This window comes from Mesocricetus auratus, unplaced genomic scaffold (assembly GCF_017639785.1).
Source record: "Mesocricetus auratus isolate SY011 unplaced genomic scaffold, BCM_Maur_2.0 Super-Scaffold_6730, whole genome shotgun sequence".
Classification (NCBI taxonomy): Eukaryota; Metazoa; Chordata; class Mammalia; order Rodentia; family Cricetidae; genus Mesocricetus; species Mesocricetus auratus.
The window spans coordinates 33,720,272-33,732,756 of NW_024429184.1; the positions used below are offsets into that span (position 1 = coordinate 33,720,272).

Consider the following 12,485-nt stretch of genomic DNA (forward strand, 5'->3'; position numbering starts at 1 on the left):
GTTAAGTACTGAGCTGAACTCAAGAAAGCCAGTAACAGAGAGGGAGGACTGGTGATCAAAGGGATTAAGACTGGGCTGGTTTAACCCCCAGAAACAGCTGACCAGAGAAAGGTTAACTCTTGAATCCCAGGCATCAGCCTGGGAATCCAGCATGGGACTGATCAAGACCCCCTCAATCTGGGTGTCAGTGAGGAGGCCTAGGTAATCTATTGAGCCTTGGGCAGCAGATCAGTACCCATCCCAAGTATACACACGGACTTTGGACTCCCATAGAACAATGTGAGGTGCACTGTCACCCTGAACTCATGGGGAAGGATCTAGGCCCTGCCCTATATGAAATGACAGACTATGGACACCCCCATGGAGGGCCTCACCCTCCCTGGGGGAATGAGGGGATAACGGGGGGGTTGGGGGGTGGGCACGGGAGGAGTAGAGCGAAAGGGAGAGGGACCTGGAACTGACTTGTGAAGAACCTTGTTTCTTATCTAAATTTAAACTGGAAAATAAAATAAAAAAATATACAAACAGAATAAAATCAAAGGAATATATTATTTTTTGTATCTTGAATGACACATGATAGTGTATTTTTATTCAGTCATTAGTCAAATATATCAGGTATCAGAGAACTTTTAGGAAATTCTCCCTGGGGTCAGTTATAACTATGTTGAAAAGTTTTAAATGTGTGCTATTTTACATCAGAGGGAATGTGTGAGTAAATTATGGGTGGTGAGCATTTTGTGAAGCGTCTCGCTATAGAATAATTTTAGTTGCATCTTGCTAATAATATGTCAGCATTTACCCCTGCTTGCTGCACGTAAAACAGACAGAATATCAGACAGCTCATTATAGAGACAAGCAGGCTCCATCCCCAATGCCAGATGACAGAACGAGTCATGGTTCATATCTAGATTTTAGTGTTCCTCTGCATCCTCGAGCCGTCTGGGGTAACATGCTGACTAAGCAGTACACTTGCCCTGTGAGAGTGTTTTGCATGGTGGTAGTTTAAGTTAAGGCTAAATGATGATTTTGTAGAGTTAAGCCAATTGTCTGACATATCTTAGAAATGTTTCCTAAAGATTTTACTTTGGAACTGAAATTTCAGGGGAAAAATGTACTTTTGGGTTGTTTACTAATTGTCATTAAAAGCTCCTCCCACCCACAAGGAATTCACTGGAAGCAGCTACTTCTGTTTTACTGTGTCTGGTTCTCCTGGAGGGAAATGCAGTTTGTCCCAGTGCTGCCCTTTGGGACACGAGCTTTTCCTCTTATCGGTCTTATGAGTAGACGCTGTTTTAAATCCTCATCAAAAAGATTTGAACATAAATTGATGTGGATAATACAGAAACTAGAAAGAACTGGAATAATTTATGCAATTTTCACATTTTCTCAGGAGCTTAATGTCCTGTGTAGTGACTTGCACAAATATCTTCACAGGCTATAACATTTTTCCTTTATACTTACTTAGAAATGTTCATTTTCATCGTTATAAACTGTGTCACTGGAAACATTGGCATGTCCAAACTATGGCTCGGGAGTTTAATGTCAAGTCCTGCCTGTAATTGTGTTTATAAATAAGTCTGTATTGGATTTTTCTCATTTGTATATGATTTGTAACTGCTTTTCTGTTATAATGAAAGAGCTGAATAATTTTGATGCATATTACAAAGGCCTAGAAAGTCCATATTGTAAACTAGTTGACCCTTCAAGAAGAAAACTTGACTGTAGGACTAGTGCACGAGGTTGCAAACTTTAGAAGAATGCATTATGTTTTGTTCCATGTAATGGAAAATACATATGAAATTTTCAGGTGGTTTTTGCTCTTATTTGCAAAGTGAGAAATATTTGTGAGGCTGACATATTTTCTAGAAATCACAATATTTTCTTCTAGTAGGAAGTTGTGCCTTGACACATTTTATATGCAGTCCAAGGAAGTAGTAAGTTTGGATCTCTCAAATTAAGCTTCTAAATATGCTACAAGATTGCATATAGGAAATGGGCGACAGGTGCAGGAGAGTCCTGTGGTGGTTTTCCACTCTATGGTGCTTCATGCTTGAGATCTGCATGGATGAGCTTATTTTGAAAGCATTTACCACCATGCTCATGATTCTAGCTGAATTATGGCAGGCAATTTCTTCTGGTTTCTCAGCAATACTCCATGGATCAACATAGTATTTTCTATTTTTTTATCACATTTACTTTCCTAAAAAGTGAAAGAGAGAAACTGATTAGAAATGATACATATAGAGGAGGGCGTGGGGTGTGCGGAGTTGCGCCTTATGCTAGGAGTTTCAGGTCTACTTTTGATCACCGGAGAGCTTCCGAAAGGGGGCTTTGGAGACACTGTGTCTTTCATGGGCAGATGCTAGCTTCCGAGGAGTGAGGGTCGCAGAGCCGGGCCGCTAGGAAGCAGAACTGTTTCTCCCAAGGTGAAGTCTCCGGTGTCGCCCGCGTTTGAGCTAGCCAAGGCTCCCTCACTGGTCTTGATGTCTCCTGAACTCACCAAGGATTGCTTCGCTTCTCTCTTAGAAGTCGTTTTGGCTGTTTTCTTTTTTTCTTATGAAAACAAAAAAATTTCCTCTGGACGTAGTCTTTGAGCCAGACTTGAACAATGCTTCGTGAGTCCGGAATGGATGACAGCATCATTACGACCTATTTTTGACCACGGATCCTTATGATTCACAAGGATCAACTTCTAGACGAAGGACTTAAAATCTTAAAGATTACTTCGTAGGTGCCACCCCTCTGCAGAAACGACTGGAATCCGTCAGGAGACAGAGTTCATTTTTTCCTAGTCCACCTCGAAGGAAAATTCCCCAATGTACACAGTTGCAGGAAGAAATCGATCCTTAGAAGGTTGCATTTCTCCTCCACAAACAATGGACTGTATATAGTTTAACTCCCCTGTATAAATTCTCCTATACTAATTTCAAAGAATATTCTAGACTTCTAAGTGCATTTATTGCTGCTGAAAGGCAAAAAGGACTTGCTGTGGAAGTGGGAGAAGACTTCAACATCAAAGTGATTTTCTCTACTCTAGTTGGAGTGAAAGGAACACAAAGGGACCCTGAAGCATTTCTTGTGCAGATTCTCTCAAAATCTCAGTCATCCCGTGAGCACAGAGAAGATAGAGTGTTGTGGACTGGTTGGTTCTGCTGTGTCTTTGGAGAGAGTCTGCTGGAGACTGTTTCAGAAGATTTCACCTGTCTACCCCTATTCCTTGCAAATGGAGCAGCGTCCAATACATCTTTAATCGGAGGCTGGTTTCAGAAAACCTTTGACTGTTGCTTCAGTCCTTTAGCAATCAGTGCCTTTAATCTTTCCTGGATGGCTGCTATGTGGACTGCATGCAAAATGGACCATTACATGGCTACTACTGAATTTTTTTTGGTCTGTACCCTGTAGCCCTCAAAGCTTGGATATTTCTTATGCAATTTATCCAGAGGATGCAAAAGCTTTATGGGACAGTGTCCACAAAACACCTGGGGAGGTTACCCAGGAGGAAGTTGACTTATTTATGGACTGCCTTTATTCACATTTCCATAGGCATTTCAAAATTCACTTATCAGCCACAAGATTGGTTCGTGTCTCGACATCTGTAGCTTCAGCACATACTGATGGGAAAATAAAGATTCTGTGTCATAAATACCTTATTGGTGTGTTGGCATATATGACAGAACTGGCAATTTTTCAAATTGAGTGAATTCTAGTATGAACTACAAGTGATACATTATAAACCCTCTCAATTATTTCCTGAGTTGCTATTCCAAGTGGGACAGTGGAAGAAATGTAGCACCTAGTTTTTGATGGTGCCTTTGGAGTTGTCTCGGTGGATCTGGAACACAGCAGTGGTAGTGGGTGAGCCATGTTCATGTGCTTCTGTACTCATCACTGTGGGCATGTTATGTGTAATGCTATAGAAGATGCTGGGTTGCTAATATAAAAGTGTCCAACTTGATCAAATAAACATATCTAAAATATGGTGTTTCTGCTTTAGGTCATTTATTCTCTTGGTGAGGCTTGCCTCTGAGGTTTCTGTTTCTGTTCCTCAATTTTTCATTTCCAAATTTCCTTCGGTTTTTACTATTATTATTGATTCTATTTCCACTTTTAAATCTTGAACTGTTTTATTAATTTCTCTATATTTGTGTTTTCATAGATTTCTTTAAGGGACCTCTTTAAGGGACCTCTATCATATTTATAAAGGCTATTTTAAGATGCTTGTCTTGCAGTTCAGCTAGGTTGCAATTCTCAGGGCCTACTGTAGTAGAGTTGCTAGCTGTATTGGAGACATATTGTCCTGGCTGTTACTGATTATGTTTTTATGATGATATCTAGGCATCTGGGTTTGGGAAGATTATAATTTGAGACACTGATATCTTGTCCTGTCTTTGTTGGGTAAAATTTTTCCCTCAGTTTCTATTGCCCTCTAGATCTTAGGAGAGAGTAGTGTCTATGTATTGCATGGTAGGAAAATCTTCTGGGAGTTTGATTGGTATGGTCACTGAAAGTTCCAGATAATGAATATACAACATATCTAAACTTACGGGACACAATGAAGGCGGTTTTAAGAGGTAAGTTCAAAGCACTAAGTGACTACATAAGAAATTGCCGGGCGGTGGTGGCGCACGCCTTTAATCCCAGCACTCGGGAGGCAGAGGCAGGTGGATCTCTGTGAGTTCGTGGCCAGGTTGGACCAAAACAATACAGAGAAACCCTGTCTCGTAAAAACCAAAAAAAAAAAAAAAAGAAATTGGAGAGATAGTATACTAGCAACATAACAACATACCTGAAAGCTCTATAACAAAAATAAGAAATCACACCCAAGAGTAGACAGGAAGAAATAAACTCAGGGATAAAATCAACAAAACAATGTACAGAATCAGTAAAACAAAAGAGTTGGTTCAGTTGGTTCTTTGAGAAAATCAATAAGATTGGCAAACCCCTATTCAAATTAACTAAAAGGCAGAGAGAGAAAATCCAATTTAACAGTTAGAAATGAAAAGGGGGACATAGCAGCACCAAGGAAATCCAGAGTTATAAGAACATACTTTCAAAAACCTTTCCTCCACCAAATTGGAAAATCTAAAAAACAATTTTCTTGATATATATGCCACTTACCAAAGATCAGGCAAGCAATCTAAACAGACCTATAACAATGAAATGGAAGCAGTCATTCTGGGAGGAAGAGGGGAGGTATGAGGAGGGGACTGGGAAGAGTAGAGGGAGGGGAAGCTTCCATTGGGATGTATTGTATGAGAGGAAAAAAAAGTGTCCCAACCAAAAAAAGCTCAGGGCCAGATGGTGTTGGTATAGAATTCTACAGTTACTTACCCTGATACCCAAACCACATAAAGACCCAACAAAGAGAATTATACATTGTGATGCTTTGAATAGGAATGGCCACCATAGCTCATAGATTTGAACACTTGATCACCAGGGAGTGGCACTATTAGGAGGTGTGGCCTTGTTGGAGTAGATATGGCCTTGTAGGGCTTTGAGGTTTCAGAAGCTCAAACCAGTTCCAGTGTCTCTCTTGTTATTGTCTGTGGATTTCCATGTATAACTCTTAGCTACTGCTCCAGCACTGTCTGCCTGCATGCTGCCATACTTTCTTCCACGATGATAATGAACTAAGCCTTTCAACTGTAAGTCACCCCTAATAAATGTTTTCCTTTATAAAAAAAGAAATGATACATATAAGTGTCCCAAGTTATTTTCTTAACTTTTTATCTTCACTTGTGAGTGTGTATGTGTGTGTGCTCATTTAAAACAGCTGTTACAAATTTAATGTAGTACTTTCAATGATAAAGTTTTTCAGTAATAATACAACGGTTAATGGTATTTTCTTTTTTTACGTTAAATTTCCTTTTTTCCTTTTTTCTTTTTTCTTTTTAAGTTTAAATTTAGATTAGAAACAAGGTTCCTTCACGAGTCAGTTCCAGGTGCCTCTCCGTTTCCCTCCCCTCCTCCTGTGTCCTCCTCCCACTGCCCCCAATATCCCCTCATTTCCCCAGGGAGGGTGAGGCCCTCCATGAGGGTGTCCACAGTCTGTCATTTCATCCAAGGCAGAGCCCAGACCCTCCCCAAGAGTTCAGGGTGAGAGTGCACCTCACATTGTTGGATGGGAGTCCAAAGTCCATGTGTATACTCAGGATGAATACTGAACTACTGCCCAAGGCTCAATAGATTACCTAGGCCTCCTCACTGACACCCCCAGTCAGGGGGAATCCACTGATGCTGGATTCCCAGGTATCAGTTAACCCTTGTCAGGTCAGCTGTTTCTGGGGGTTAAACCAGCCCAGTCTTAATCCCTTTGGTCATCAGTCCTCACTCTCTGTTACTGGAGTCTGCCTCTTCTTCTATTAGCCACTGAATGAAGGTTCTGTTTCCCAGACTCTCTGGCCATGGGATTGTAGGCTGGCACTTCCCAGATCTATGTCTAAAATCCATATATGAGAGAGTACATGCCATGTTTCTCTTTTTGTGACTGTGTTACCTCACTCAGGTTAATGGTATTTTCAAAAATTGCCAAGAAATAGTCATTTAGGACAAGATTGGCCTTTTTCTATATGACATCCTATATAATTCTTTTCATCTCAGCTATGCGGTTATGCAAACTTGAATCCAATGGAGAAGATGTGTAGTTTTCACATAATTTTCTTCTGTTACAAGAGCCATTATCTTTCAATGGGATATTGTAAGCCTGGTCTACATAAGTCATTTCTGAAGACAACAGAACATTTTAGGGGCATGCAAGATGGAGAACACCTAGTGTTCACTGCATCTCAGTACACCTCTTCTAGAGTCGCTGTTGGTAAAAATTTCCAGAGATCAATGATGAAGATGGATGTTGCAATTTACCAAACATGATCAAACACAGCAAAGAAAAATTTGAAGATTAAGTAATCTACATTTGAAGAAATACCAGATACTCCCAGTGATAATCTTGGAACAGTAACTGAATAACATATAAAAAATGAACATGAAATTTAAAATATATGAAATCATTTTAAGTAAACAAATCCATTTTCAGAATTTAAAATTGTTAATTTACATAAAACCTTGTGAAACTAAGTTTATTATTTATTAACTGAAGACATAAGATTCCTGTGTTGTGAATATCAAAAAAGTGGCAGAAATCTCTGTAGAGAAGAGATCAAAATTTTGTGACATCAGGTCAAATAGAAATGAGTTTTTAATAAGGTGAAGATTATATTTGGAAGTCAAGACTCCTGAATTACATTGAAAGATATCTGGAAGACATTAATAATTAGTTTCTGTTTAAGTAGTTGCACATGTTGTTGGCAAAACAACCGAAATAATTCAGGTCACAAGGAAATGTTCCCATTTTTCACATTGCTTATGTATTATTCAACACATATTCACACACATATGAACATACAAGGGAAACAATTAATTGTGATTAATGCTTGTATATACAATTGTTTTTCTTTATCTTAATTGTTGATATCTGTTTTAATTTGTTTTAAATGTTATACTTAAATTTTATTTTTATATTTTATTAATTAGATTTTTAAATTTTACATCTGGACCAGTTTCCTTTTCCTCCTCTCCTTCAGTATCACTCCACCCCACCCCCTGCCTCCACTCTGCTCCCAGTCCCCATCCACTCCTCTGTTATTATTCACAAAGTAGCAATCCTATGGGTGTCAACAAAGCAAGGCATATCAAGTTGGGGTAGGACTAAGTTCTTCTCTTTGTATTAAGACTGGACAAAGCAACCCAGTATAAGGAATAGGTTCCCAAAAACCAGCCCAGGTTTTAGAGACAAAGCCCTGATCCCATTCCTAGGAGTTTTACAAAACAGATCAAGTTAGACAACTGTCACACATATATAGAGGAATTAGGTCAGTCCCATGCAGAATCCCTTGCTGTCAGTCCAGTCTGTGAGCTCCTACGAAGCCAGGTTGTTTCTGTGGATTCCCCCATGATGACATTGACACCCCTGGCTCATACAATCCTTCTTTCTTCTTTTCAACAGGATTCCCAGAGCTCAGTTTACTAATTGGCTGTGGATCTATGCATCTGTTACTGGAGGAATGCTCTCTGATTGCAATTTAGGACAGTCACCAATCTATTACAGGAGATGGCCAGTTCTCCATTATTGATATCAGTCTTAGGATCATTCTTGTGAATTCCTGAGAGTTTCACTGGTACCATGTTTCTCCCTGACCCTGAAATACCCCCTACCCATGAAGACATTTCATTCATTACTCCCTGTCAGTCCTGAACCCAACCTGCCCAAACCAAGCCTAATTCCTCATGTTTCCATTCCTCCAACCCCTCCCCACACCAGTTTATCCAGATCACATCTATTTTTCCTTCCTAGGGAAATCCATGCATCCCTCTTAGGGTTCTCCTTGTTACCTAGCTTCCCTGGGTCTGTGGATTGTAGCCTGATTATTCTTTACATCTAGTATCCACTTATGAGTGAGTACATACCGTGTTTGTCTTTCTGGGTCTGTGTTACCTCATTCAGAATGTTTGTTTTTCTTCTATTTTTGAGATTGCCTTCTTTCAGATGTGAGGTTGGTGAAGATATTTTCCCATTCTGTAGGCTGTTGTTTTGTTCTATTGATGGTGTCCTTTGCTTTACAGAAGCCTTTTAGTTTTATCTAGGTCGCATTTATTAATTGTCGATCTCAGTGTCTGTGCTAATGGTGTTATATTCAGGAAGTAGTCTCCTGTGACAATGCATTCAAGGCAACTTCCCACTTTCTCTTCTGTCAGGTTCAGTGTAGATGGATTTCTGTTGAGGTCTTTGTTCCACTTGGATTTACGTTTTGTACAGACCAACAGATATGGATCTATTTGCCAGCACCATTTGTTGAAGATTCCTTCTTTATTTTCATTGTTTTTGCCTTTATTATATTTAGGTGTATTCCTTGTATCCATGATCTCTCCAAACATTTATCGTGAAGAGGTGTTGAATTTTGTTCAAAGGCTTTTTCAGCATCTAGTGTGATAATCATAGTGTTTTCTTTACTTTCAGTTTGTTTATATGGTGGATTAAATTGATAGAATTTCTTATGTTGAACTATTCCTGTGTCTCTGGGATGAAGCCTACTTTATCATTGTGGATGATTTTTTTCTGATGTGTTATTGTATTTGGTTTCCCAGTATATTATTGTGTATTTTTGCATCAGTGTTCATGAGGGAAACTGGTTTATAATATTCTTTCTTTGTTGCATCTTTGTGTGGTTTGTGTATCAGGAAGCTGTAGCCCCATAAAAAGAATTTGGCAATGGTCCTTCGGTTTCTATTGTGTGGATCATACCTGTGCCTGTGGAGTCTGCTGGAGTTTCTTGAAGAACTGGTCATGGGGAGGATGGTAAGGTGGGTGGGATTAGGTGGTAGAGTAAGTCTTGGGGGAACAGAATCCAGTTGGTGGTGACAGTGGTAGTTTGTTCTGGAGGCAGGTCTCTCACCTGTAGGCCTATTTTATCTACTTTTATTACTTTGCTTCATTAAAACTTTGTTTAAACTCTCATTGTCATTGACTTATACTTTAATTAAATTGTCCTTATTAAAGAATTCCTCTTTCATGTCCTAATTATATTTTAGTATATGAGTTTGAAGACTTTGTGGTCTTTGATAAGACTAGGGTCCTTAAAATGATTCAAGATTTCATTCACAATGCAAGAACATAATTGTCAAATCCATTCATCCCTTATCTTCTAATTCCTACTCCCCAATACTCCACTACTTTTCCCTCCCAATTTCACTTACTCTTCTTCTCCTCATTCTCTTATTCTCCTTACCTGGTTTTTTCCTTCTTCTTTTTCCCTTTCTCCTTCTTCCTCTTCCTCTCCCTTCTACTCTGAGTCCACTTAGTGCTATCTGTTTATGCAGGGGCTGCATCCCTAAAGATGACTGCCTCTTCCCCCCTCAGCAGCTATCAATTGCCCGTAACTCCTAAACTAGGCTAGGTTATTTTTAGCCCTATTCTCTTATGTACTATGGATTGGTCTATCTTGAGTTTATACATGTCTTTTAAATAGTCTGTGAGCTCATGAATGTAATGGGCTCATCAGTTTGCACATATTCTGGGGCAAAAACTACTACCTTTGGCTCTTACAACCCTTCTATCCCTTTTCTATGATGATCACCAAATTTTCAGTGTCTGTGATATGGATGTCCCACTTAAGCAGGGCATTCCATGTTCTGTTATTTTCTGCATTTGCACCATTTGATGATCTCTGTAGTAATTACCATCTACTGCAAGCATAAGCTTCTCTGATCAGGGTTCAGAGATGCACTAATCCATGTTTATCAAGATACAATCTTAATAGGAAGTTTAACACTTTGTACAGCTAGCCGAATAGTACTATTGGTTTTCAGGGTACATCCATACCTGAATGGCCTATGCTACTTCTCAATGATATGGTGACTTCTGGGCCTGAGTTCCAGCTGAGGGCCTTGTCAGTGTCTGTGGCCCAACTGCTGCCAGGTTCTGTGCAGATGTCTGATATTGCTACCACTTAAGGCAGTGCAGAAATCCAAAATCAAGAGCCAAGTTAGTATATCAGTGTTTCCTGTCATTGAGGACAGTGGTGAAATCCAGACCCAGCTTCTGCTAAGGGCCATGTTGGGATGCATGGTCCTACCTCAGCTAGGAGTTTGACCTGAAGTCCGGGTCCTGCATTGCCAGTAATGGTCACATAGAGACCCAGAGTTGGGGCCTGAAACTGAGGCCTTGAGTAGTGTCTGGCATATATATGGTTGTGTAAATCATTCCCACCTGAGTGGTCATTCCCTCCATCCAGAGTCAGGATGTTGTCCTAGCCTAAGCTGTGGCCCAAAACCATGTATGGATCCAAGGTTCAGTCATAGCATCTAGGGTCTATGGCCAGTGGTACCTCAGGAGGCCTTAGAAATCATGTGACATGTGCTTGTTATGCCCTGGATGTGAGACCCACGAACATGACCACCACATAGCCAGGTACTGATGCAAACACACAGGGATTTATTGAAAGTGAACTTGAGTTCTGGCCATCCTTTAGCACTCTGACACAGCCGGTATAGAAGGGAGGCCCAGAACAAACAAGGGAAAGGGCTTATAAAGGAAAAATAAAACATAAATTCTGCAAGATATATGCCTTGGTGTTGTCTAGTTGGAGTAGCATGGTGATTCTTTGACCCTGAGGTTAAGAAAGCATTTTAAAATTTTCATTAGGTCATTAGGTCATATGGTGACCACCAAAAGCTGTCTGTTAGTCCCATAACTGGCTGACTCAAAGGGATGAGGGGCCCTGAAGCAATTTTTTTGTTATTTGTGATTTTTCCTGGAACTGGGTTCAGGGTACAGTCAGGGGCCTCTCAAGATGATGTCTAGTGTAAAATGGCATTAGTTTTGCCTGGTCCCATATAATCAGAGGGCTATACTGAGCCATTCCTGCCCTTAACTGCCCTGGTAAAACTAGTCTTATCTCTGGATGTCCACTACAGCAAGAGAGCTGACCCTTGCACTCAGGAGACAGGGCCCCCACCCTACACCACAGGTGAGAGTAAACGTACTTTGAGAGCATGCATATAGGAGAGCTGACTCTACTACTACATCTGAACCTGGTGGCCCCAGTGTCTCAATCTGGCAGGACTGGCTAACACCCAGGCTCACAACTAGGCCTTGGGTTGACTTACCCTAGCATCTACCCCATCTAGGCCCTGCTGGAGCTCCTGAAGGGACTGGTCCTGCAGAATGATACCAGCAAGACTTTCAAGACACAGAATACCCCAGAAGAGCTCAGGGGAGGATTCAGTGAGGATGGTGTACCAAAAACCAGAGCCCTTGAACCAGACTAATGACTCACTGCAATGTACTGTTGCCAGTCAAGCTGATGGGACAAAGGCATATACTATATAACACACCGAAGTACCCAATGCCACCAGGATAGATGAAGAAGTGATGGAGAAGCTGACATTTTGCTGTTTCCAGTATGGGTTTTGTTCTGTTTTGGTTTAATGGCTTTCTTTCTTTCCTTCTTTCTTTCTTTCTTTCTTTCTTTCTTTCTTTCTTTCTTTCTTTCTTTCTTTTTCTTTCTTGCTTACCTTCCTACCTCCCTTCCTTCCTTCCTCCTTTTTTTCATTGTTCTTGCCTTTTTTGCTTGCTTGTTTAATTTATTTTGTTTTCTTTCATTGGGGACATGTACAGCAGGTAGGAGTTCTAGATTGTTTAATATCTGCTTTTTAAGACTACATTAGAAAGAATTGGTTATGTCGAAACTTCCTATCATTACTAATGAGTTTGTAGTTAATAGTTTTATCTTTGTATGAAAAAGTAATATATACATATATATATATATATACAATGAGTGTGCATAAAGATCATATTTGACTTGTTGATGTATCTAGGTTATGTTAGTCTGGTTTTTGTGTGTGTATTATACTATTAGAACATATTTCAAATATACAAAAATAAAATTAAATTCACCAAGTTCACTAATTTTAAGTTGTCATATAAGTCA

At 39.9% G+C, this 12,485-nt stretch overlaps 1 pseudogene; it reads left to right on the forward strand.

Moving 5' to 3' along the window:
* The first annotated feature begins 871 nt into the window (after positions 1-871).
* LOC121138911 lies at positions 872-3,883 on the forward strand (annotated as a pseudogene).
* Positions 3,884-12,485: the final 8,602 nt, after the last annotated feature.